The following is a 26,026-nucleotide window of genomic DNA, read 5'->3' on the forward strand; positions in this document are numbered from 1 at the left end:
AACTGCCGGTCACTTTCTACCTGTTCACTTAACACATAGGAGGGGGATAATAATGCAGTTCACTCAGGGGGTGGAGCTTGGTGCCAAGTTTCCATTATTTCCCCACCAACCTTATTGCAAGGTAGCTGCTAGATCCTCTTCAGTAAACTGTGGTGAACCATGAAACATAGCATTTGACCCTTGTCTCCCTATAATTTGGTAGTTTCACAGAGTACACAACTATTTGTAAATGACAGCGATTTTACTAACATTTCTGTTATCATGTTAGTTGTGACGGGGGTGATCTAGTCTCCTTGCCGACAATGATTACCGACAGAAGGCAATATAATGATAAATCATAGTCATTCTCTGCTATTCTCTTAATATGTTCTCAAATATGTGAAGAGCGCCCGTAGGGCGCGATGAAGCACCTAGTGTTAAATAATCGCATACACAACCCAGAACTGTCCTCCTGACCCCAGCCTTTCAATGCTGTCTATAAAATCACATTTATCCCCTGGAAGGGGTCTCTGAAACGTGCATTACAGAGTAATGAAAGTGGACACTGAAATGAGAGCCGTGACCCTGTAACTAAGCACATGGCAATTATTCTCCAGCTAATAAAATGGTCTAGCACATTCTCCACTAACTGCCAGGCCCCATCACAATGCAGCAAGGACCCCCAAGTAAAGAGTACAAGAGGGCTCCATTAAGATAAATTACTGCTGGAGTTCTAAGTAATAAGTCTTTTTCTAGCAGTAGTAGTAAAGTGTCTCTAATGGGATTTTTACATGAGCCTGTATAAATCCTCACAGAGACCAGTCATCCCTAACCTAACGGTCACACGCGTGTATTACCTCTGGTGGGAACGCACTCATTCCTGACTCACTGATTTGAGTGTTATTAAAAGTGTGCTTTGGGTTAGAAGCCTGAGCGGAGATGAAAGTATATTCGTTAGGTATTATTCACAGAATTTAGATAGGAGTTGTGGTATTTGTATATTAAGTCAAGAGAAGTACAAAGCTTTTGTCAGTGTTTGCCATGAGATTTGTCTCAGTGTGTCATGCCTGACTGTAGCTGGAATCAGTTCATTAGGGTTTTGTCAGATTAGGGGATCTATTCATGAAGCAGTGAAAAGTGTGGAGAAGTTGCCCATGGCAACCAATCAGCGTTGACGTAACAGTTATAATTTGCATATTATACAATTGTACGGAGCAGCTGATTGGTTGATGGGGCAACTTCTCCACAGACTCACTTCTCCACTCTTTTCACTGCTTCATGAATAGACCCCTTAGAGAGGAGATTATTGATATTATTGGAGAGAGCTGGAAAGCTGTTAGAAGTTAGTCAATATGGTATATAGGGGTCTATTTACAAAGCTTTGGCTGGAGATAAAGTACCAGCCAATCAGCCAGCGTCTAGTTGATCGCACGGGCAGCAAAAAGTTGCTACGTGCGATCAACTCGGAATGACCAACTTTATCTCCAGCCACTTTATCTCCACCCAAGGCTTAGTAAATAGACCCCATAGTTCTGTGTGTATTGAGGAGGCTTGGGAAAATTAGGGTGCATAGAGGTCAGTGTGCCAGAGGAGAAAGTACAGATGATCAGATGACTAAAGAAGAGTACTGGCTGTCATACATCTCCAATATACTGGAGCAATGCACTGTTCCCCTGACAGCCGAATTGGGGGTATTAAACATAGTTTAAATTCCCAATCCCCCGATCCTGGCAGTTTTCAGTTGGTGGCCATAAGAGAGTCAAATGAATCAGAAGATTAACAAAGTCTGGTGAAAGCCAGATTAAGACACTGGTCATGATGGCATTACTAGAAGAGTTTAATTGTGGAAACTATGGCACCTATTGCAAAGTATTCTATAAATTAGATGTCAGAATACTGTGGCCTAGATAAATTCTCTCCTCAATGATTTGTGCAACAATCATCATCATTTATTTACTTAGAAGACGTCACAAAACTCTGACGCCAGACAGTCATTATGACAACAAAGTATACATACAGTGGAAGTAGAGCACACAGCAGAAGGTAGGGAGGTCCCTGCTCGTGAGAGCTTACAATCTAGAAGACTGTCCCCATACATTGCCATAGGAGAGGTGCATTATCCGGTATAGCGCTGGACGGAAGTGATTACATCATTTATAAACCAGCATTTGTGACATCATTAATTTACTATTTGTAGAGGGCACTTTAGCATCTTGTTTATTTAATAGTTACGTGTGCATATATATATATATATATATATATATATTAAAAGCATTGGTTTCTTCTCCACAGCTGCTTGTGTACAGTTTAATGTTGCTATCAAAGGACTGAAATATAGACCGTAATAACAAAAAGACAAAATCGCGGCAGGAAATTGTGATTTGTGAGCTCCCTACTCTGAAACGAGCAGAGATGAAAGTATTCCATGAAACCACAAGATGCTTTCATTCGGCAGGAAAAAAAAATACAGACAGGGGTTCAGTGCCGGCCAAAGCAAATAGTAAAATCACCCACTGTGGAGACTACTAGCTACCAGGAAAAGTACAGATCTCCGATTAACCCCTTCACACTGGCATTGGGTTACTGGTAACTCATCCTGCACAGCGCGGTCAGGCAATTATTACTATTGTGTGGCTGGTTGCAGTCACTTGCAGACTGAGTTTGCTTTGTGCAAGCTGTAAAGCTGTGCTGGCATCATTTCACGGATCAATGTAATGCTACATGTTAGATACTTGGAAGTTATGGCAATGACTTAGTAATGACGTTCATTCTCCCTGCATATATGTTGGCAAAACCCAGCTGCCACATCGCATCACAGGCACTGAATAATCCAGTGGCTTCAATTGGTTCCCAGTGTGTAGTGCTCACAGCACTGTGATACAATTGTGCACGGGTATGGGTCGTTGGGTCGACCCAACTTAGCTCGACAGTCATTAGGTCGACCAGTGAAGGTCGACATGAACTAGGTCGGCAGGTGAAAAGGTCGGCATGAGGTTTTGGACTGTTTTTGGTGTCGTTTTTTTCCGTAAAGTGACGGGGAACCCCAAATAGTGCATCGTGTCCCCTCGCATGGCTCGCTTCACTTGCCATGCTTCGGGCAAGGTTACCGTTCCGATCGTAGTCCACGTGGAACGTCAAGTATGGAAAAATTGAAGAAAAAAAAGAATACAAAAATAGTGAAAAGCTCATGTCGGCCTTTTGACCTGTCGACCCAATGACCATATCAACCTAATGCATGTCGACATAATGACTGTCGACTGTATCCCCTCGTGCGTTACATGGGCCAGTGCCATACACACGGCTATATGGGGCCCCAGCCAGCAGGCTATGGTGATGCCCTGTAGTGATTTGCCCAAATAATCGAAATCTTCTATTCTGATTAGGAGGCATGATAAGTGAAGGGAGCATGTATCTCAGCTTCATCTGCTGTGGAACTGCAAGTCCCAGCATAACATGTACTTACTGTTATGTATGAGGGCATCCACAACTTTCTCTAGAAGTAGTCAGTAGTGTCATATCATGTTCTTCTCAACCGCAGAAATGGTCAACAAGAAACCACTTTGTCTTATGATCACACGGCTTGTCTGTTGGATACCTGTCATTCATGTTCTGTATGCAGAAAAGAACAACTCCTAGGTGGTGGATAGAAGTCTGTGAAACACGGAAGAAATGTATCCAGATCGATAGTGCAGACCCCCAAGATGGACAATCTGGAACAATGCACACGGGGTGCAAGATATGGACTCTAAGGGGGTCATTCCGAGTTGATCGCTAGTTGAGAATGTTCGCAGCGCAGCGATGATGCAAAAAAAATGGCACTTCTGCGCATGCATATGCGGCACAATGCGCACGCGCGACATACTTTCACAACGGCCGATGTAGTTTCACACAAGGTCTAGCGAAGCTTTTCAGTCGCACTGCTGGCCGCCGAGTGATTGACATGAAGTGGGCGTTTCTGGGTGTCAACTGACCGTTTTCAGGGAGTGTTCAGAAAAACGCAGGTGTGCCAGGAAAAATGCAGGCGTGGCTGGGCGAATGCAGGGTGTGTTTGTGATGTCAAAACAGGAACTGAACAGTCTGAAGTGATCGCAAGCGCTGAGTAGGTCTGAAGCTACTCTGAAACTGCACAAAATTATTTTGTAGCCGCTGTGCGAACCTTTCGTTCACACTTCTGCTAAGCTAAAATACACTCCCAGCGGGCGGCGGCATAGCGTTTGCACGGCTGCTAAAAACTGCTAGCGAGCGATCAACTCGGAATGACCCCCTAAATATCAAGCTGTAGATGTACTAAGTTTTGGAGAATGATAAAATACCAGCCAATCAGCTCCTATTTGCCATGTTACAGGACGTGGCCCAGATTTATCAGACCTTGGAGAGTGATAAATTGCACTGTGATAAAGTACCAGACAACCAGCTCCTAACTGTCATTTTTCAAACATAGCTGGTAACATGACAGTTAGGAGCTGATTGGCTAGCACTGTATCACCATAATATTTATCACTCTCCAAGGCTTGATAAATCTGGGCCTGAGTTTGAAAACTGACAGGAGCTGGTACTTTAATTCTCTCCACTTTATCACTCTCCAAAGCTTAGTACGTCTGCCCCCCAATGAGGAATTCTAGCCTATTGATGCCAGCATATAACCCACATGCTGAAGAACAGGTTTATCAACAGGATGGGGAGGGGGGGGAAATAATAAAACCCTGTTCCATTATCTCTAAATAAATGAGAAGTTGATTTATACAGCATACCTAGAAGAAACATTTTATGTTTATAGCTGGTATGGGTATTTCAATCTTTCTGCGCTGCAGACAAGTGGTTTTATTTTGTTCATGTCCCCTAGAAATTCCAAGAACCAACCTAACGTGTCCAAGCATTCAGTAAAGATGGTTAATCTCTAGGCCCATACACACTTGACGATAAAATGAACGACGTCGTTCATTTCAGCCCTCATCAACGACGTCGCTTATTATATCGTCAAGTGTGTATGCATCCGACGACCACCGATGCGCGGCCCCGCGGGACGTTAACGACCCTCGCTTATCTGTGGAGCATGTATGCTCAATTTCCACTATGGTCGTTACCGACCAGAGACGTCGTTGAATGTGTATGGTGTGAAAGACCAACGACCAAGCCACTGTTCATCAGCCCTGTTCCCAGCTCATTATTTTAATAAACTGTTCAGCTTGGATGCTTCAACGATGAATGGTCTATGGTCTTTGGTCTTTCGTCTTTGGTCGTTGGTAGTGTGTATGCTCATGTCGTTTGCTCAGCTGTTCAAGGGAAGTTCAAGGGAAGTCGTTAACGACGGTCGTTAACGATGTGTGCATCGTCAAGTGTGTATGGGCCTAATCTTCAGGATTGTTTACTGTTTTATAACACCAGGGGGAGGGGAAAAATACATTATGTAAAGAGGCAAATAAATAACATGACTTCAATGCCAGCTATATGATAAAGTGTGTATTCACCTACATATTGGCTAGATAAAACATACTGTAGGTAAGTGCAAGAAACTTTCAGCACAGTATTGGATGGACCAATGGATTTATCTGTTTTGCATTATTGCACTGGAAAAGATAATAATATGCCAATAGAAATTACAAAGTACTAATAATCTTTAGAGAAGTCTCTATACCTTCCACTAACTAAGTCAGTCAAACTGCATTGGTCCAAGCTTGTTACCGTAATGCAGCCATAGGAGGTCAGAGGTAGATGTATGATCCTCCATTACGGGGTATAGCCGTATCTTCGCATGTTTTGTACTACAGATACCGCTTCTCCCCCTGTGTCAATGTAGAATCCTTCAAAAGTAGACTCAAGACTTTCCGGTTTACTCAGCATTCCCATAATGTCCCTTCCCGCCCACCACAATGCCAACCGCGGGGCGAGCGCTAAGAGTCCCCTTGCGGGACTCGCCACAGGATCTTTTCCCACTCTATGGATGTCGTGGTCACCCACAAGTGGGAACAGTCCTGGTGCACCAGAATTCCGGCTGACGGCATTGTCGACTGTCGGGATTCTGGCGTCGGATCTTGACCACCGGGATCCTGACAGCCGACAAATTAAACACATCCCGTATATATTACATGCAGCCTTGTCCACTATATATTACATATGTTTATAGCGGCTAAGCCCATCTAAAGTCCTGGTTAGAGCGCCCTAACTATGGACTCTTCACACATTCCTGCTCGCATCCTCAGAAGGCTGCAAGCAGAAATGTGTTCTCCCGCAGCATGTGCACCAGAATGAAGCAACAACTGAATTGCACCGTGCGAGAGCCTATTAGTGACAGCCGCTGGGAGAACAATCAAATCGCCTCCTTAGTGATTGGACTGTTCTGCATGAATCTGGACGGGATACGGCATTAGGTCAACACAGCTTAGGTCGACCACTGACGGTCGACATGGTCAATAGGTCAACATGATCATTAGGTTGACATGTACTAGGTCGACAGGTCAAATGTCAACATAAGTTTTTCACATTTTATTTTTTATTTTTTTCCCCGGACTTTTTCATACTTGACGATCCACGTGGACGATCCACGTGGACTACAATTGGGAACGGTAATGGAAGCGAGCCATGTGAGGGGACCTGGTGCACTAATTGGGGTTCCCCGTCACTTTACGAAGAAAACGACACCAAAAAAGTCCAAAAACTCATGTAACCTTTTTACCTGTTGATCTAATGCCCATGTTGACCTTCAGTGGTCGACCTAATGATTGTTGACCTAAGTTGAGTCGACCCAATGACCCGTACCCATCTGGACAGTTGGAAAATCTGCATTTATGGGTCACACATCTGCAGATCTGCAGTGCTCCTTTCTGAAGTGTAGAATTGCACCCACATCTGCATGACATCACAATCATTTACATGCCAAGCTATCGGTGTTTAGCACTGACTGGTGAGCGGAGTTCAGCAGAGCGGTTGTGTTCTGTGCCGAGTGGTAACCTATAGGTGCATGCACTGACTTAATCTATGCATGAAACCACAGAAAATCTATTTTGTGATCTATATATACAATCTCTGGCACTCACTGGAAACGACAACTTTGCTGTTCCCGCTGCCTTCCTCACCATTAGTCCGTGGGCTTTGTGTTATATATCCTCCAATGGCGGCACTCGGGATGGAATAAATAAATGAAGACTCTGACAACAGCTTGTGATCTATATATATATAAAAAATACTTAGAAAGGAAGGAGCTTAAGGCTGCCAGTAAATTGTGTTTATAGTGAATGAAGCATATAAACACAGGAATTAGTTTGCCTATCACAAGTGAATCACATACTAAAACCACCCTACAGACGGCCATGACTGCTGTTCTTGTACAAATACACAGCAGAACATGTAGAAAGTGGGAGCATAGGGGGTAATTCCAAGTTGATCACAGCAGGAATTTTTTTAGCAGTTGGGCAAAACCATGTGCACTGCAGGGGAGCGCAGATATAACATGTGCAGAAAGAGTTAGATTTGGGTGGGTTATTTTGTTTCTGTGCAGGGTAAATACTGGCTGCTTTATTTTTACACTGCAAACTAGATTGCAGATTGAACACACCACACCCAAATATAACTCTCTCTGCACATGTTATATCTGCCTCCCCTGCAGTGCATGAGTGCACATGGTTTTGCCCAATTGCTAACAGAATTCCTGCTGCGATCAACTTGGAATTACCCCCATAGTTCTACATGGAGGAAGCTGCATCACATAAAGATATTGTGGTGCTGTTTTTCAGCTTTATTTATTTTTATTATTTTTTCTCATTAAAAATAAACCTGCATAATTGTTTGTGTCACAAAATAAACTTAATCTTGATGCAAAAAAAGTTGGCATTTTTAAAAATGTACTTTGGCCCTCATTCCGAGTTGTTCGCTCACTAGCTGCTTTTAGCAGCCGTGCAAACGCTAAGCCGCCGCCCTCTGGGAGTGTATCTTAGCTTAGCAGAAGTGCGAACGAAAGGATCGCAGCGCTGCTACAAAAAAAGATTGTGCTGTTTCTGAGCAGCTCCAGACCTACTCCTAGCTAGCGATCACTTCACACTATTTAGTTCCTGTTTTGACGTCACAAACACGCCCTGCGTTCGGCCAGCCACGCCTGCGTTTCCCTAGGCAAGCCAGCGTTTGTATCTGACACACCTGCGTTTTTACACACACTCCCCGAAAACGGTCAGTTACCACCCAGAATCACCCACTTCCTGTCAATCACTCTGCGGCCAGCAGTGCGACTGAAAAGCGTCGCTAGACCTTGTGTGAAACTGCATCAGCTTTGTGAAAGTACGTCGAGCGTGCACATTGCACCGCATGCGCAGAAGTGCCGATTTTTAGCCTGATCGCTGCACTGCGAACAACGGCAGCTAGCGATCAACTCGGAATGACCCCCTTTGTGCAGAGCAGGACCACACTGCAAGCTGGAGAAGATGAGAGGGAGGTGGAGTCCCAGCAGGGGGCGGGGCTACACAGTACTGACTGTACAGTCCTCAGAGGCAGCAGCATGAGAGACAGTGAAGGAGCAGCTGCAGAGCAGACTGTGTGTGTGTGTGTGTGTGTGTGTGTGTGTGTGTGTGTGTGTGTGTGTGTGTGTGTGTGTGTGTCAGACAGTATGTACAGCATGTGTATAGCTGGGTGACTCTATGTATGCATACTCCCAACCATCTAGATGTTGTTGACACAGTCCTGCTCTTCGAAGGAAAAGTAGGGAGGAAACTCTTAACTGGTGTGTGCATGTTGCTGGCCAACTGGTGTGTGCATGTTGCTGGGCAACTGGTGTGTGCATGATGCTGGGCAACTGGTGTGTGCCTGATGCTGGGCAACTGGTGTGTGCATGATGCTGGGCAACTGGTGTGTGCATGTTGCTGGGCAACTGGTGTGTGCATGTTGCTGGGCAACTGGTGTGTGCATGATGCTGGGCAACTGGTGTGTGCATGATGCTGGGCAACTGGTGTGTGCATGATGCTGGGGAAGCGATGTGCAAGACCCCAGTGTGACATAAAATGGGGGTGTGAAATGTGACCAAACCTCCGTTTCATGTGCGCGCCGAAAACATGCAAATAGGAGTCCAATCCCTCCATCCCAAATGTTACACTTTATGTGCCCCGGGTCCCCCAAAGCCTTAATCCAGCTCTTGGTTTGTTAAAGTATCATTCTTTTTAACAGTTACGTCTATAGAGCACACATATTCTACAGCATCATATAGAGAATATTTACTCATTCACATCAGTGAGTGCCGTTGTGTTGCTGAAGTCGCCTACCCCTTGTGTACTACTAGCGTGTGCACATGGCGGTGGTTCGAGACGGTTGCACCATCGCATTCACCACTGACACGTGTTACGGCTTATGGCAGGCACAGTGTCTCCATAGAGTATAGCCTCTATGGAAGTGGTTATGCGCCTGAGAAAGCAGCCTGCTTGCTTATGCGTTCCCTTCAGACCATTCTGGTACCTGCTCCGACATTCCATAAGCAATACCGCATTTGTGTGTACACTCAGGGTAACGCATGAGCCGTGAGAGTTTCCATAATATTTTCTGCATGTACAAATCATTGCTCAACTGTGCAAACATAGGTATTGTGTGCAGTTAGCGTCCATCTCTGAACTATGGGGGTAATTCCAAATTGATCGCAGCAGGAAATTTTTTAGCAGTTGGGCAAAACCATGTGCACTGCAGGGGGGGCAGATATAACATGTGCAGAGAGAGATAGATTTGGGTGTCGTGAGTTCAATCTGCACTCTAAATTGCAGTGTAAAAATAAAGCAGCCAGTATTTACCCTGCACAGAAACAAAATAACCCACCCAAATCTAACTCTCTCTGCAAATGTTATATCTGCCCCCCCTGCAGTGCACATGGTTTTGCCCAACTGCTAAAAAATATCCTGCTGCGATCAACTTGGAATTACCCCCTATGCCCTTTATGGGTGTAAGGCTGGGAACATGGGTCTGCGTTATGTCTTTCAACCAGCCAATGAACGACATGTTGCGTAGTGCATCTGTTCCTGTGTTCAGAAGATATGTTTGTGAATGAATTACAGACATATCACGTCGACCCTGCAACACAGCCGACAAGTTGCTGATCTGTGTGTTTATATAGCCGACCTGCCGATCGACCCATATGCCAGCCGAAATAATTGCATTGATGTCTCGCTTTCGTTGAAACTAGTGGTATTTCCCCAAACAGAATCACAGTGTCATACACACACTGGTGGTCATTCCGAGTTGATCGCTCGCTAGCCGTTCTTAGCAGCCGTACAAACGCTATGCCGCCTCCCACTAGGAGTGTATGTTAGCTTAGCAGAAGTGCGAACGAAAGGATCGCAAAACGGCTACAAAGTTTTTTTGTGCAGTTTCAGAGTAGCACAAAACCTACTCAGCGCCTGCGATCACTTCAGACTGTTCAGTTCCTGTTTTGACGTCACAAACACGTCCTGCGTTCGCCCAGCCACGCCTGCTTTTTTCTGTCACGCCTGCATTTTTCCGAACACTCCCTGAAAACGGTCAGTTGACACCCAGAAACGCCCACTTCATGTCAATCACTCTGCGGCTGCCTGTGCGACTGAAAAGCTTCGCTAGACCCTGTGTGAAACTACATCATTCGTTGCAATAGTACGTCGCGCGTGTGCATTGCGCCGCATACGCAGAAGTGCCGTTTTTTTGCCTCATCGCTGCACAGCGTCCAAAAGCAGCTAGCGAACAACTCGGAATGACCACCACTATCTGTAGTGGAGTTGATTTGATGATTACACAATGATTTCCAGCATTCTGCAAGCAGTCACACTGTTCAATACACCTATTCTGTTCTTGCTGGTTTAAACTGCTTTTAACTTATTCTATAAACGCACTATATTATTTTCTGTCACAGAGGTTTTTTTTATGTTTAAATATTATGTTTTGTGTTTATTTTTTAAATATTAACTCTAATTGACAACTGACTAATGGCTTCACAATTGATTCTGGAGAGGAAATTTTATGTCATTCGATTTACAAAACTTTACACCCAGTTTACAAAAATGATTTGTGTTTCCTACACCACAAAATTATTTGATCATATGATTAATTTTAACAAGATGTGCTCCTGACACAGGGCATGTCCGATCCGTGGGGATAACACTATTAATATTTAAATGATAGCTGACTACTATATTGTGTGTGAAAGGCGATTTTGATGATTGCAACAATTCTGTAAGCTTCAATTATATTCCCGATTCTTGCTCAATTTGTAAAGTACCCATCTGACATAAATTGGGCTAATCCAATGACTCTCCCTGTAAAATATTCCATTTTCCACGGCCTCGTTCTTACAGTTCCAGACCATTAGGCTGACACTGGGAACGGGCTCTGTGGAGTGAAATGTTTGACTCATCGGATAATGCATCACTGACTGTAGCCAAAGCAGTGATACACAGAGCGAGTGTGTGCGGCACGCTCTGCGAGGGAACATTGTTTGTAGGACATACCGCAGCTCCTGGATATTCTGACACTTGTTCAGTTTATTTCCAGCTAAAGCAATTTAATGACAGCACGTGGGTGTCGAGCAGGAGCGGAAGAAACAAGGAAAAAACACCGTCTCCCTGGCAGCTGCACTTTGTACTTCTAACCCCGAAACTGCTGCATCTTTTTCCACTACAGAACTGTAAGACTGATACCCCTTTTCCACCTGTAGCACGGGTTGCAGCCGGGAGCCTGACACGGCTGCGACCTGTGCTACAGCCCCCTTTCCCACAGCGCTCACCAACCTGGCATATTGCCAGGTTTGTGACGCTGCTAGTGACGAGGCAGGGGCGGCGCTGGGAGATCACATGATCTCCCAGCGCCGCCCTTCCATTCACTGTGAACAGGAGCCGTGTCGCCTCGACACTGCTTCCGTCCACACTACACAGCTTACCGGGTTGAACACGTGTTCAACCTGGCAAGCTACCCGGGTAGGATTCCCCCGGATCACTTGATCCGGGAATTTGCAGGGGGGGCCATTTCCACTAGGAAAAAATACGGGTAAATGCGCGCCCCCGCGCATTTACCCATGTTTTTAAAGCTAGTGGAAAAGGGGTTATTCTGGGTGAAGAGTGGCGCAATAGTAGCAGTGTCCGGGTGAATTAATCAGCTCACCGCTATCCGTTTTTCCAGCTAAACTTCACATCCTGGTACAGTTCTCAAGTGTCCACTCAGTGGGCACCTTGGCTTGCTATGTTGTGGGCGTGGCTAGGCAGTCTTAACGGCCCTACACACTTAGCGATTTTACTGACCAACGATATTATCGTTGGTCGTTTCTTTTTTTTCATCACGATGTTTGCCTATACACTGGACGATATTGATGGCCAGTTTGGACGATATGACAGTACATACATCTATATTGTACAAATTGACTTGCATGTATAAACGAGGATAGATCAACGATGAACGACTGCGGGGACGCGCATCGTTCATCGTTGATGCATACACACTGGAAGATATGAACGATTTATCGTTCATATCGACAATCGTAATCGCTAAGTGTGTAGGGCCCTTTATATAGCTAGTGGACCTTTTGAAAATCTGCTATTTCAATCAGCTAATACAATCAAATATACCACTGGCAAGCATTCAGTACAATACATCCGGTGACCAGCATAACGTACAGAATTCCACCCCGTGACTGTGCATGTAGAAGACTATTATACTGTGTGGATCTCCACCTGATGACCAATACCTCAAAATAATCCAATAATCGTAACCGCTGAACTAGTCTAGAACACACACAAGGCTATTATAATATACAGCAAGACCTTCTGATATAAGCATACAATTCTAGTTTGGCTATTCAGCTGGGGGACACTGGCAAATTGTGACTGTCGATCTTGGGACTATAACACACAGTTTTATCCATCCTGAACAAAAAGGTGTTTGTTTTTTTCATGGATCAGTCGGTTTCACAAGCAACAGTTTTGTGCATTGTGTAATGTAGTGTAAAAAAAAAATGCAGACTGTGGACGGGTAGAAGATCAATGGACAACTACTGTACATTCTGTGGTGTGTGAAAGCATGCATAATATCATGTGGTTCACTATCTTACGGAACGGCAGCCGTCCTTGGCAGTGTTTTTTTACGGCTGGAACATAACGACCGTGCCGTATTTGTGTCGCCTGAAAACTAGCATGTATTCCTCTGTTTAACTGCAAACAGTCCACGGGGGAAATTTTTTTTTTTTCCCAGACGGATAAAACCACTGGGGCAGATGTATTAAGCCTGGAGAAGTGATAAAGCAGTGATAAATGCAAGGTGATACTGCATCAGCCAATCAGCTCCAATATGTAAATGAACAGTTAGGAGCTGATTGGCTGGTGCATTATCACCTTCCACTTATCACTGCTTTAGCACTTCTCCAGGCTTAATACATCTGCCCCATTGTGTGTAATAGTGCTTAGTATCTCTATCAAAAGTATTTGGACTCTTTCTAAGTGTGGGGCAGATGTATTAACCTGGAGAAGGCATAAGTAATTGATAAACCGGTGACAAGTGCAAGGTGATAAATGCACCAGCCAATCAGCTCCTAAGTGTTAATTTACATATTGGAGCTGATTGGCTGGTGCGTTTATCACTTTGCACTTATCACTGATTTATCACTTCCTTAAGCCTTTTCCAGGTTAATACATCTGCCCCTGTGTTTCCAATTGCATGAAATCAATCTTACAGCCATGACATGTCCATAGTCAAACATTAGCAGTGAGAATGGTTTGTACAGAAGACTTTCACAGTGTCTGCTTTCCAACAAGTTGTTTCGTTAAGTGTCTGTCTGCTAGAGCTTAGCTGTAAGTACTGTTATGTAGTAGAATTGTCTCAGATCAATAACCGCTCATAAGCTACACAAGCTTGGACTGTCCATTGCTGACACGTGTAAAAATTGTCTGTCCTCGGTGGCAGCCACCGCTACGAAGTACCGATCTGCCTGTTGAAGCAATGTCAGGATAAGAACTGTGTCAGGCAGAGGCGGATTGGCCATAGGGCTCACAGGGAAGATTCCCGGTGGGCCGATGCACCCGCGGGGCCTGTTTTGTTTGAGGACATGTGGTCCTTTTTATAGACATAATGAATAAGATGCAAAATAATTTGCATATATGAAAATGACTTTGCCACTTAGCCTGTGATTGCAGATGATCTAGTGCAGTGGTTCTCAAACTCGGTCCTCAGGACCCCACACAGTGCATGTTTTGCAGGTAACCCAGCAAGTGCACAGGTGTATTAATTACTCACTGACACATTTTAAAAGGTCCACAGGTGGAGCTAATTATTTCACTTGTGATTCTGTGAGAGACCTGCAAAACATGCACTGTGTGGGGTCCTGAGGACCGAGTTTGAGAACCTGTGATCTAGTGTATGCTCTGTCTGCCTGCTTGGCTGACATATAATATTAAGTGAATAGTGATTGGGATACGGTTGGTGTAATAAGTAAGAAGATATATCTTTCTAAAGAATTATATAGTTTCCTAAATTCTGAAGGTGTATCATATAATGTGCTCATAATATTTAATTTTATTTAATTAAATTTTATTTTATTTTATTTCTTTTTAACTTCCCCCTTGATGCTGGACATGCCCACTATCTGGAAAGTCTTGGGGGGAGGGTGCTGCTGCCATGGCCCATGGCTAGACCTTACACCTCTGGTGCTGCCCATGTGGGGCCACTAGTACAAATTTTTCCAGGGCCGCTTTTTGTTCCCAATCCGCCCCTGGTGTCAGGAGCTTCACAGATTGGGGCAAAGTAGCCCCACACAACTCTCTGACTCCTGGTGTGGAAGACCTACACACAAAGCCCTGATCTCGAGTCTCAACATGATGTAACTCCCTCGGGGTGAATGGGACTGCCATCCTCACTAATGCTTATGTGGCTGAATGGATGAGGATACCTGTATCCATGTTCCATGTTATAGCAGAAAAGCCTTCCCAGAAGAGCAGAGGCTATTGTTGCAATGGTCTACTGTGTAAACACCTAGCAATATTCTGTTTAATACACTATATAATAATCCCTCACACATGTGCTGCTCAGGCGGGACTGACATTCTATGCATTTTGTGTTTTTAACTAAATTAGTTGAAAAATTTCATGTATAATTATGGAAAGTAACTCCAGAAAGAGAATAAATAACTTGGAAATAATCTATCAGCACCATTAAGCCAACCAATTCTTAACTTCAAAAGCTTGTTTTGACGTCTCGCATCTGAGAAAAGCTGTAGTATTATTATCGTGTAGCATCAGGTCTGGTTCCCAGACACAAGGTCTGAATTCTGCCATGTCCCACGGAAAAGTGAAAACATCCATGTGCAGAGCTTGCCACGCCACGGAATCTGGGTCCAGAGACAATACCAGAGGAGGAGAAGGGATATAAGTTTCCGAGAAGTACTGTAGCTGGCGAGGGTCTTGCCAGTTCTGAGACCACCCACGTGAGGGAGCTGCATTTCCAATTTTTAGAGAACTTGCCTGAATTGGCAGCTTGTGTTTGGCTTTAATGTTGCAAGTGGAAGAAGCAGCTTTGGTGGTCATTCCGAGTTGTTCGCTCGCTAGCAGTTTTTAGCAGCCGTGCAAACGCTATGCCGCCTCCCACTGGGAGTGTATTTTAGCTTAGCAGAAGTGCAAACGAAAGGATCGCAGAGCGGCGGCAAAGTTTTTTTGTGCAGTTTTAGAGTAGGTCAATACCTACTCAGCGCTTGCGATCACTTCAGACTGTTCAGTTTGATGTCACAAACACGCCGTGCGTTCGCCCAGCCACGCCTGCATTTTTTTGAACACTCCCTGAAAACGGACAGTTGACACCCAGAAATGCCCCCTTCCTATCAATCACTCTGCGGCCAGCAGTGCGACTGAAAAGCTTCGCTAGACCCTGTGTGAAACTACATAGTTCGTTGTAATAGTACGTCGCGCGTGCGCATTGCGCCACATAAGCATACGCAGAAGTGCAGTTTTTTTGCCTCATCGCTGCACAGCGAACAAATGCAGCTAGCGATCAACTCGGAATGACCACCCTAGTCCCATTGTCCTCTGAAGAGTGGCATGAATAACTTAGGTGGCAGAAGCACTCACCGTAATAGTAGCCCATTTAAGGTTCATAGTATTCTGCTTATCCTGACAGAGTTTATACAAAATGTTTGAATAGTTTAACTGATTGTTGTTTTAGCCCTTTTATGTACAGTTTATCATTAAAAAAAATGACATTCATACACAGACAATAGGGCCAGCTAGATCTAGAACTATCAGCCATGATCTAATAATACTTGTTGTGATAGATATGATTGTTCGGCTGCTCCTTTGGTAGATATGTGGCTACACATATACTGTATATCATATACTCGTAATGCTGCGCACGTCACACTGGCAGCAGGTAGAAACTGTCTGTTCATTAACGGGCAATGCCAGAGCTGCCAACTGTAGGATGGGCACTTGAGTTGTACCTGGAGTTCCTAACATCCTGAGTATAGTATCATTGTACCGCTGGAACTGTGAAATCTACCACAAGGAACGTTGAGACAGTTCCATCAAAATATTACATCACCAAAATGGAAGAGACCGTGTTGTTACCCAGTAGACCACAGGTTCTCAAACTCGGTCCTCAGGACCCCACACAGTGCATGTTTTGCAGGTCTCCTCACAGAATCACAAGTGAAATAATTAGCTCCACCTGCGGACCTTTTAAAATGTGTCAGTGAGTAATTAATACACCTGTGCACCTGCTGGGTTACCTGCAAAACATGCACTGTGTGGGGTCCTGAGGACCGAGTTTGAGAACCTGTGCAGTAGACCATTGTCATTGCATGGAGACATGGGAAGATTTTACGGTCTCTTAAACTCAGTTGGAGGAAGGCTGAAAATGATAAATCTGCTTTTTTCTTACCTGATAATGGGTCGTCCACGCAGGCAGGAGGAACCAGCAATCCAGGGATAATGTCTAGGACAAAAAGAAAAATTATTTTAAAGCGGAGTAAGAAAACTTTTTAATGTCCCCCAGCAGGGCTTCTCACCTCCGGTGAGGCTTATCACAGCTAAAAATAGATGGCGATAATAAGAGACAAGAAGCTGCTCAACCAGATCACACAGATTTTTTGGCTCTTGAACACGAAATAAACTGCTCGTAAAATGACATAAAGCGCTGCATCTTCAAAGGCAAACTCTGGAAAGTAGATAGATTTCTACTTTCAGTCTCACTTTCTAATCCAGCAGAGACACAGACGATCCAGCACATGTGAGGGGAGATTGACCCCAATTATATGATTTTCAGTTGTATTGTGTCTCGCATGGCAGTTTGTCATTTCTAAAGTCGAGCTTTCTGTTTATTCACAGCAAAGAAATATGAGTTCGCTTTAACCTGCAGTGTCCCTTATACATGCACCCAGCTGCTGGGACCCACCATAATCTGCAGATGGCCTTGGCTTCTTCTCAGATCTTGTGGCAGATTTATTAAGGGGCAGTTTTTTTCTTTCACCCTATACAGGAAATTGTTACTGCCGTCAATAGCACTGACTTTTTATTTGTTTTTTTAGTTTTTTATCTATTTTCTACAATTGGGAGGGGAAAAAAGTTTTTGGTGAAATTTAAATCACAGATCTTCACTACCGGGATCACGCCTAAGAATATTTCCAGAAACTGCTCCGGCAATGGATATTTTTTTTCTAACCTTCATTGTCATCTCCGTTTCCCATGATCCCAAGAGTCACAATTTCCCATCTGAAATAAGAGGAAATAAATGCATTCTAAAAAGAATGTATATTTTGCTTTATGCCAGCATTGTGCCCCAGCCAACATTTCCAGATAATTTCCGAGGACACTTTTGTGCTATAAACCAGTCAGACATCTTGTTGGCGGACCTCTTGCACTACAATCCTCAGTATGACAAGTTACTCAAATGGTTGTATTGTCATTTCCAGGGTTTTATATCCTGTACTTAAGTAAAAAAGTTTGAAATGTAAAGAATAAAAGATAGTACACAAAATAAAGGGATTTGTGCTGTGCGGTTGTTCAGGATTGAAGAATGGGGATATTTCTTTTGAAAACAGAATTCCAGGTTCAAATCTCAAAAAAAGTTGGAGAATGACCATAGAATTAGGCACCGTTGGCATTTCCCCAGCAGTGAGGAGTAAATACAAAGCTTGTTTCTTGACAAAATCTGGAAATGTAAAGGATGAAGCGATGAAACAGCCTGCGATATTCCGTTCCATGAAGAACACTTTGTATTTGCACTGCTTATTACGCACACATTGGGCCTGTTGTAGCATTGGACCCTAGTACTCTCTTGAGTCATAACTTTGCTCTTCATGTAAATATCATCACACTGCGCATACACCTAAGTTGCACCTTATTTTCTGCTGCAAGTATCAAGTACTGAACTCTGAAAGGCAGATCAGGCTCATTCATGGCCAAGTATGGTGCAGGCACAGGGCATGGAGATACAAGGTAACACTGCGCCACCAGGACATGTATGTCCAAGTTTGTTACATACGGGGTGTGGAGACACTGGGTAGCACAGCCCCCTCCCAGGACACGTATCATACCTCCCAACTGTCCCGATTTTCGCGGGACAGTCCCGTTTTTTGGGGACTGTCCCGCTGTCCCACCCGTGGGCCGCAGTGTCCCGTGGTGGGGGGCAGGGCCGTCTTAACAGCAGTGTGGGCCCCTGGGCACAGCAACACACTGGGGCCCTTACTCATCCTCCAGCGGTAGGGGCGGGGGGTGCTATCAGCGGCAGCTTTGATGTCCCGCGGGTGGTAGGGTGTGTTCTATCTTGCGCTCAGCATGTAGGACCTGGAGCAGTCATTTCTGCTAATTACTCCTTTACTGTACAGATGGGGCAGGAGGGAGATCACTAAACTGTAGAAGGAGGCATTGGGCTGAATGAAGGGGCCCCGGTACATGACTTAAAGGGTGATATGGGGTGTTTAATACATAAGGGAGGGGTAGATAGTGGAGTGGGCATAATTTTCATAATTTTCTGGTGAGAGAGCAGCTTACTTGACTGCAGATATCTGAAGTTCCTTAGCTTTGAATGGGATAAAAAAAACTACAGAGTCCCACCTGTTAGGAGGTTCTGGGGACTTGGGTATCAGAGTTCAGGAACCAGAGCAATCCACCAACAAATATATAGAACTGCATATTAGGCATGTGGAGCTGGAGCAGGAACCAGCTGCTGGAAGGCTGATATCTCTGGTTCTGGGCATAGTAGAGACAAGCTGCCAGTGTCCACCGAAAGTGGAGAGTCACAGATTTTGAAATGTACCCTCAGAAAAACTCTAAGTCATACAGAGCCCGAGATATCTGGCTGGGAAGAGCAATTAACAGGCTCGGATGGGGACCACTGCTTTGAAGTCCGATATCTCTGGTTCCCCAGGGCTGATTTTCAAAAATCTGGTACCCCTGGAAAGAGGGGACTCTCAGCTATCAGCCTAGGGCCCTTATACTCCTGGGGCCCTTGGGCAAGAGCCCATTGAGCCCATACGAAAAGACGGCCCTGGTGGGGGGGAGCAGTTGGGAGGCTCTGTCTCTCGCTGCCCTGCTTAGCAGAGCAGCGGTGAATAGACGCTGTGCGCATGCGCACAGCGTCTATTCAGGGGAGACAGGAGGAGAGCGGGCATGCCAGCAGCTCACAGAGCGCTGGGCATGCCCCCTCAGTGACGAAAACGGGGCGTGGCTAGTGATTGAGGGTCCTCCCATGAAGCCACGCCCCCTTTTCGAAGGCCACACCCCCTTTTCGGGGGCGGGAACGGCTTCGCCGCACGTGTGTCCCTCTTTAGGACATAAGAAAGTTGGGAGGTATGCATGTATGTCCAAGTATGGTATAGGTGGGGCGTGGAGACACGGTAACACTGCGACCCCAGGACGGGATCCGGTCTGAAGATCGACAGTGTCTAGGTCGACAATGTTTAGGTCGACCACTATAGGTCGACAGTCACTATGTCGACATGGATGGAAGGTCGACAGGGTTTCTAGGTCGTCATGTGCTAGGTCGACAGGTCTAAAGGTCGACATGAGTTTTTCACTTTTTTCATACTTAACGATCCACGTGGACTACGATTGGAACGGTAAAGTGTGCCGAGCGAAGCGGTAGCGGAGTGAAGGCACCATGCCCGAAGCATGGCGAGCGAAGCGAGCCATGCGAGGGGACGCGGTGCACTAATTTGGGATCCCGGTCACTCTACGAAGAAAACGACACACAAAAAAAATCTTCATGTCGACCTTTAGACCTGTCGACCTAGCACATGTCGACCTAGAAGAAACCCTGTCGACCTTCCATCCATGTCGACCTAGTGACTGTCGACCTAAACATTGTCGACCTAGACACTGTCGATTTGATGAACCACACACCCCCAGGACATGTATATCTTTCACTGTGAAAGCAAACATCACACCGTGGATCACATTTTGTCTTCTAACAACTACTGTACATCCAATAACTATTATTATTTATTTATTTATTTATTTATTACCAGTTATTTATATAGCGCACACATATTCCGCAGCGCTTTACAGAGAGTATTTGGCCATTCACATCAGTCCCTGCCCCAGTGGAGCTTACAATCTATATTCCCTCCCACATATAGACGCACATACATTCACGCTAAGGTAAATTTGTTGGGAGCCAATTAACCTACCAGTATATTTTTGGATTGTGGGAGGAAACCGGAGTACCCGGAGGAAACCCACGGAGAATATACAAACTCCACACAGTTGGGGTCATGGTGGGAATCAAACCCATGACCTCAGTGCTGTGAGACAGTAATGCTAACCACTCCACCATCTGTACTGCCATACTGTACAACATTGGAAGTAGTCCTGTTTGATATTCTGTGGTATCTAATACCTGGAATATTTACCTAATTAAAAATGACCCCATTGTAAATACTACCCAGGTATCCCCATCCTCAGTAATTTGTGTAGCAGTACTTTTCATTATCATGTCTGTGCAAAAACAAACAAATACACATTATTAGCATTGCTTTATTGTTTGTTTTTTTATTTTTGTTTTTAATCTTATGGATAACGAGTTTCCATATAATAGATTACATACTTTCAGAGGCGTATTTCCCCATAGCTACTTTTTGCAGCCGTGCAAACGCATAGTCGCCGCCCACGGGGGAGTGTATTTTCGCTTTGCAAGTGTGCGATCGCATGTGCAGCCGAACGGGACGAATAAAGTTTTTTGCAGTTTCAGAGTAGGTCTGGACTTACTCAGCCACTGCGATCACTTCAGCCTGTCCGGTCCCGGAATTGACGTCAGACGCCCGCCCTGCAAACGCCTGGACATGCCTGCATTTTCCCTAACACTCCCAGAAAACAGTCAGTTGACACCCATAAATGCCCTCTTTCCCGTCAATCTCCTTGCGAATGGATTCGTCGCTAGAAGCATTGCCCAGCAACGATGCTGTTTGTACCCGTACGATGCATACGCATGCGCAGTAGTAACCTGCGCTGCAAAAATCGTCAGAGTGCGATCAACTCGGAATGACCCCTATGTCCTGAGGCTGCCTCATTACAGGCAACCTGACACAATATCTGTGTACTTGGAACATGCACACACTTTTATGTGTGCACTCATTGGTAAATTGCATTAACATGTGCCGTGACTGAGCGGAATGTTACTTGTGGTTGAAATTTGATTCATTTTTAAATAGAATCGTGTTCGATAATATTTTTACAGAAAATGCTGTAAGAAGTATGATGCACTAATCATTATAATCTCTGAATAAATTGTACATCTCTACCGGGGAACATGGCCGGTGTCTGCCAAGTGGTGATCAGCAGTAACTGGCTTCCAGGCATTTCATCCTGCAAACAGAACAGCTTATAATAATGACTACTTAGCAGTGAACATATACTTTATAGGCACAGACTGTTCTGCAATTGAAGCATTTCATGTCCGAGCCAAAAGGTGATAAAGTTTCTACTACTTTATTGTAATTTAAGGTCAGACGCCGTCAGTGAATGTGAGTCATTCTTAGTGTTGGAGAGGCAATGGGGTTACTACCCGAGCACACTGTAATAGCCATATGTTTGTCCGGCTACATTACTCATCCTATAGCTCTTCTGTATTTCTGGGTCTACAGTATGGGATCTGGATGATAGGTTGACCTGGTATCAAGTTGTCGAAGTAAAAAAAAATATTACATCAAGAGAACATACAAACTACACACATTTAAGTTCAATATTAATCCTTCTGGATCTCTCGGCAGCATTTGATACCGTGGACCATGGGCTTCTGATTGAGCGACTGATACATTTCTGTGGTCTGGATGGCACAGTCCTAAGCTGGTTCAAATCATTTCTCACAGGCAGGTCACAGAGAGTATCATCTGGATTATACTCATCACCACCAGTGCCATTGCCATGTGGTGTCCCACAAGGTTCTATCCTATCCCCCATGCTTTTTGCAGTATACATGCTCCCATTGGGCGAAATAATCAGGCGCCATGGCCTGGTCTACCACTGCTATGCAGATGATACACAACTGTACTTGTCCTTTGCTCCGGACACTGATAACCCAATAGCAACCCTAAATGGCTGTCTAGCTGAACTACAGGAGTGGATGAGCGCCAGTTGGCTGCGACTGAACCTGGATAAAACAGAGGTCCTTATGATACGACCGCAACATCAAAGGACAAGACTGCAGCATAGCCAACCAACTGGACTTACACTCGGGGATTCAGAATTACAGACCAGTGATCGTGTGCGGAATCTTGGCGTTGTCCTGGATGGTGGCTTGACACTTAAACATCAGATATCAGCCACAATCAAATCCTCATTCTTTCACCTGAGGAACATAGCCAGAATCAAGCACTTAATTCCCTCAGATGATATGCCAAAAGTCATACATGCATTTGTATCATCTCGTTTAGACTACTGTAATGCCCTCTACCTTGGTCTACCAGCAAAAGAATTGCAGCGCTTACAGCTTGTGCAAAACACAGCTGCCAGGCTATTAACCAACCAGCCCCGTTCTAGCCACATAACACCCATCCTCTACTCCCTTCACTGGCTGCCTGTATGATGGCGAATCATCTTCAAGATTGGCTTACTGAGTTTCAAAGCATTACATGACCAAGGCCCAAGGTACCTGAAACAGCTTCTGACCCCATACTGCCCCACTCGATTACTGCGATCTGTAGATGAAGGACTTTTAGCAGTACCTAGAATCTACCGTAATTCATCTGGGGGTCGAGCTTTTAGTCATGCGGCTCCGACTCTATGGAACTCACTTCCCCGCACAGTGCGAGAGGCCCCAACTATAGAATCCTTCAAAAGTAGACTCAAGACGTTTCTGTTTACTCAAGCATTTCCATAATGTCCCTTTTAGTATCTTCATGCTTCTGTATTTTATGAAAATGTACTTAATTATTTTCTGTACTATATTATGCTATGTATCTGTTAAGCGCCTTGAGTCCTATTGGAGAAAGAGCGCTATATAAATAAAATTGTTATTATTATTATTAAGTCGCTATACTTGCAAATACGCGCAGCGAGCACAGCAAAATATGGTAACACACGCATTTACATGGACATGCCACAGAGATGGATTCGACACTTATTTCATGCAGTACATAATTATAATAATATCAAGCGCCAGACATCATGATGATTTAGAATTGTATATGTAATGAAGTGGTGTCATGTATGTGTATTATTTGAACGGAACCAGATAGACCCCTGTCATGTTTACTATTGAAGCAACTAGCTTAATGTGTAGATTAATTTGATACTTGTCATTAAGTTGTAGTCCATTGCAACACGGAATTATGATTACATGTATAAAAGCTAAAATCACTTTGTTAGAACAATGAATGTTAACAGTGGACAGGGAACTCATGCCAGCCCTTTGGATGTCTTCAAGGCTGAATCTGATTACCATATACAAAGAGAATAGTGACTCACCATGAACCCCTCCCCCAGAAACTAGATAATACTCTGCTGACCACACAGGAAGTTACTTGTTTTTTGGTCTCAGAGGATGATGAACTTGCTGCCAGTTCAGGTCCTGGTTTGGTCTCAGAGGAAGATGGAGTCCCAACATTACTTTACAGAGAGAGAGATATATAAGATACATTGAGGGAATGGTATTGTATCGCTGGCATGTAACTGTATGTAACTTTATGTATTAACTGCTTACTGTATGAGTTGTAACTATAGGTATACTGTACTTTGTAATATATATTGAATCCATATCCTTTTTAATAACAAATATATACATCAATGAGCTTTGGAACTCAGATAATGTGTGGGTGTATTGTTTTCTCTTATGGGATGCAGTGTTGTGCGATGTACAACGCACATTTATGTGATATGGTAATAAGATGTGCAGGCATTTACAATATATATTAGAGCGGGCATTTTAAATATTTGTGAGAAATCAATTTAGCATTCATAGATGGGGGCTGGTCCGCGATATCACGTTCTTAATGATGCACTGTACATTATAAACGCGACGCTGTGGTCGATCAGCTTGTGATGGACGCATCCTAAAGCTGAGAAAATCATCATATCCATGTGTATTGTGTTGTGTTATTAGTAAGACGCTGATATGAAATTCAAGGGACAATGCGTTTCTCATAATATTTAAGATGCTAAAATTTATTTTTATTGTTGCAAAACAAGGTTCAAATAAGTCATATTGTGTTTGATTCAGATTGGATTGTTTATCTGTTTAAGTAGGTTTAAAAGTATATTTAAAAGTTGCTGCATAGCTTTGATATAGTTTTTATTTTTAACTCAGGCCTAAAATAACTTCTGATGCTTGAATGATGTGTGATTTCTTTGTGACAAAGGAAGCAGCATGGTCTGTCCTCCATTTTGGACTAACCACATGGCCTGTCCACCATTTTGTGTAACCCTCATGGATGTGGTAGGGGGAGGAGCAGCGGCCATCTTGGGAAGGTCATTTTTCTAAATGGCTGATTTTCAGTCTGCTCAGAATAATCAGCTTTCCTTGGTCACATGAAACACGATTTATGAGTTACCAATGCATTTATTTAACCCATGCCATAGTCAATTACAAATAGTTTCAATGGGGCCTAGTGTAAGTTAATAGTGAGATGAATACTTGATGTAAGAATTACATACAGAAAAAAAAGAAGAAAAAAAAAGTTTTTTTTCTTTTACCTCTAGGATTCAGTTAACTCTGCTTGCTAATAAGATAGCCATTGAAATGCAAATTAACCTGTGTAACTGCTTTTTCTTAGCAGTGAAAAACCACTTTTACAGGCAGCCAAAAGCACATAGCATTGATATGCAAATTAGAAGCACTGAATGGGTAAATGAATCTCAGGAGACCAGTGAATGGTAATCTTTTTTAATTGCCTCTGGGGGTAAAGCTGCCAACTTGAATGAATCCTAATTTTCTGTACAGAAAAACCAAGTATACCTGAGTGAGCGAACGTAGGAGTGAGTGAAATTCGAACCCCGTAATTCGGGATCCCGTCGTTCGGTACATCAAGTGAGTGGAGGCTTGGTGGCATGAGAAGGCTGACTCACGTTAGTATAAGGTTTAATACGCAAATCGTGAGGTGATTTGTAAAGGAGCGTGATAGTGCATTGTATTGCGAAGTATTGAAGTTAAAAGGTTTTTTTTGGTATTACGCTCCGGACTGAGGGTGCCAGTTTGTATAACGACCCGTGGTCGTACGGCAGACAAGTAACAAGTACCTATATGCTGTGCGATTGGACCGCGCGTTTGTGGGTGCAATAGATAGCGCAACTTGATATCCTTTTTATGAGCTTTTGCGTAAAATCGCGGTATCATTAGCGCTGTATAGAGCATACGCAAGCGTGATTTGTGTATAATAAAGTGCATAGGGAGTTTTCGCTGGTCTCTCTCAGGAAAATCTCCAACGGCCGATACTTTACTGGAAAGGGTAAGTTATTCCTTAAAACTTCCAGTAAATATAGGTCAGATAGGGCCCTAGGTTGGGTACACTGCCTTCGCTATCGACAGTGTATGGTAGTACTGGCCAACGTGGGCGTGAGTGGGTGAAAGCGCTCTAAGAACTTTCACCGTCTATTCGTATTGTGCATTGGGGATTGCGTAAAAGGAAAAAGCCTGTGATGGGATCCAATGCACA

The 26,026-nt window shown here is 44.2% G+C and overlaps 1 long non-coding RNA gene across 1 annotated transcript in view; it reads right to left on the minus strand.

Annotated features, from left to right (window-relative positions):
* LOC134969595 (uncharacterized) overlaps positions 1-26,026 on the minus strand; it is a 272,623-nt gene that overhangs the window by 58,616 nt on the left and 187,981 nt on the right. Inside the window, exon 2 of the long non-coding RNA XR_010189506.1 lies at positions 16,822-16,875. This is a non-coding gene — a long non-coding RNA (uncharacterized LOC134969595). The remainder of the gene's footprint in view (positions 1-16,821; positions 16,876-26,026) is intronic.

The sequence above is a fragment of the Pseudophryne corroboree genome, chromosome 11, assembly GCF_028390025.1.
Source record: "Pseudophryne corroboree isolate aPseCor3 chromosome 11, aPseCor3.hap2, whole genome shotgun sequence".
NCBI lineage: Eukaryota > Metazoa > Chordata > Amphibia > Anura > Myobatrachidae > Pseudophryne > Pseudophryne corroboree.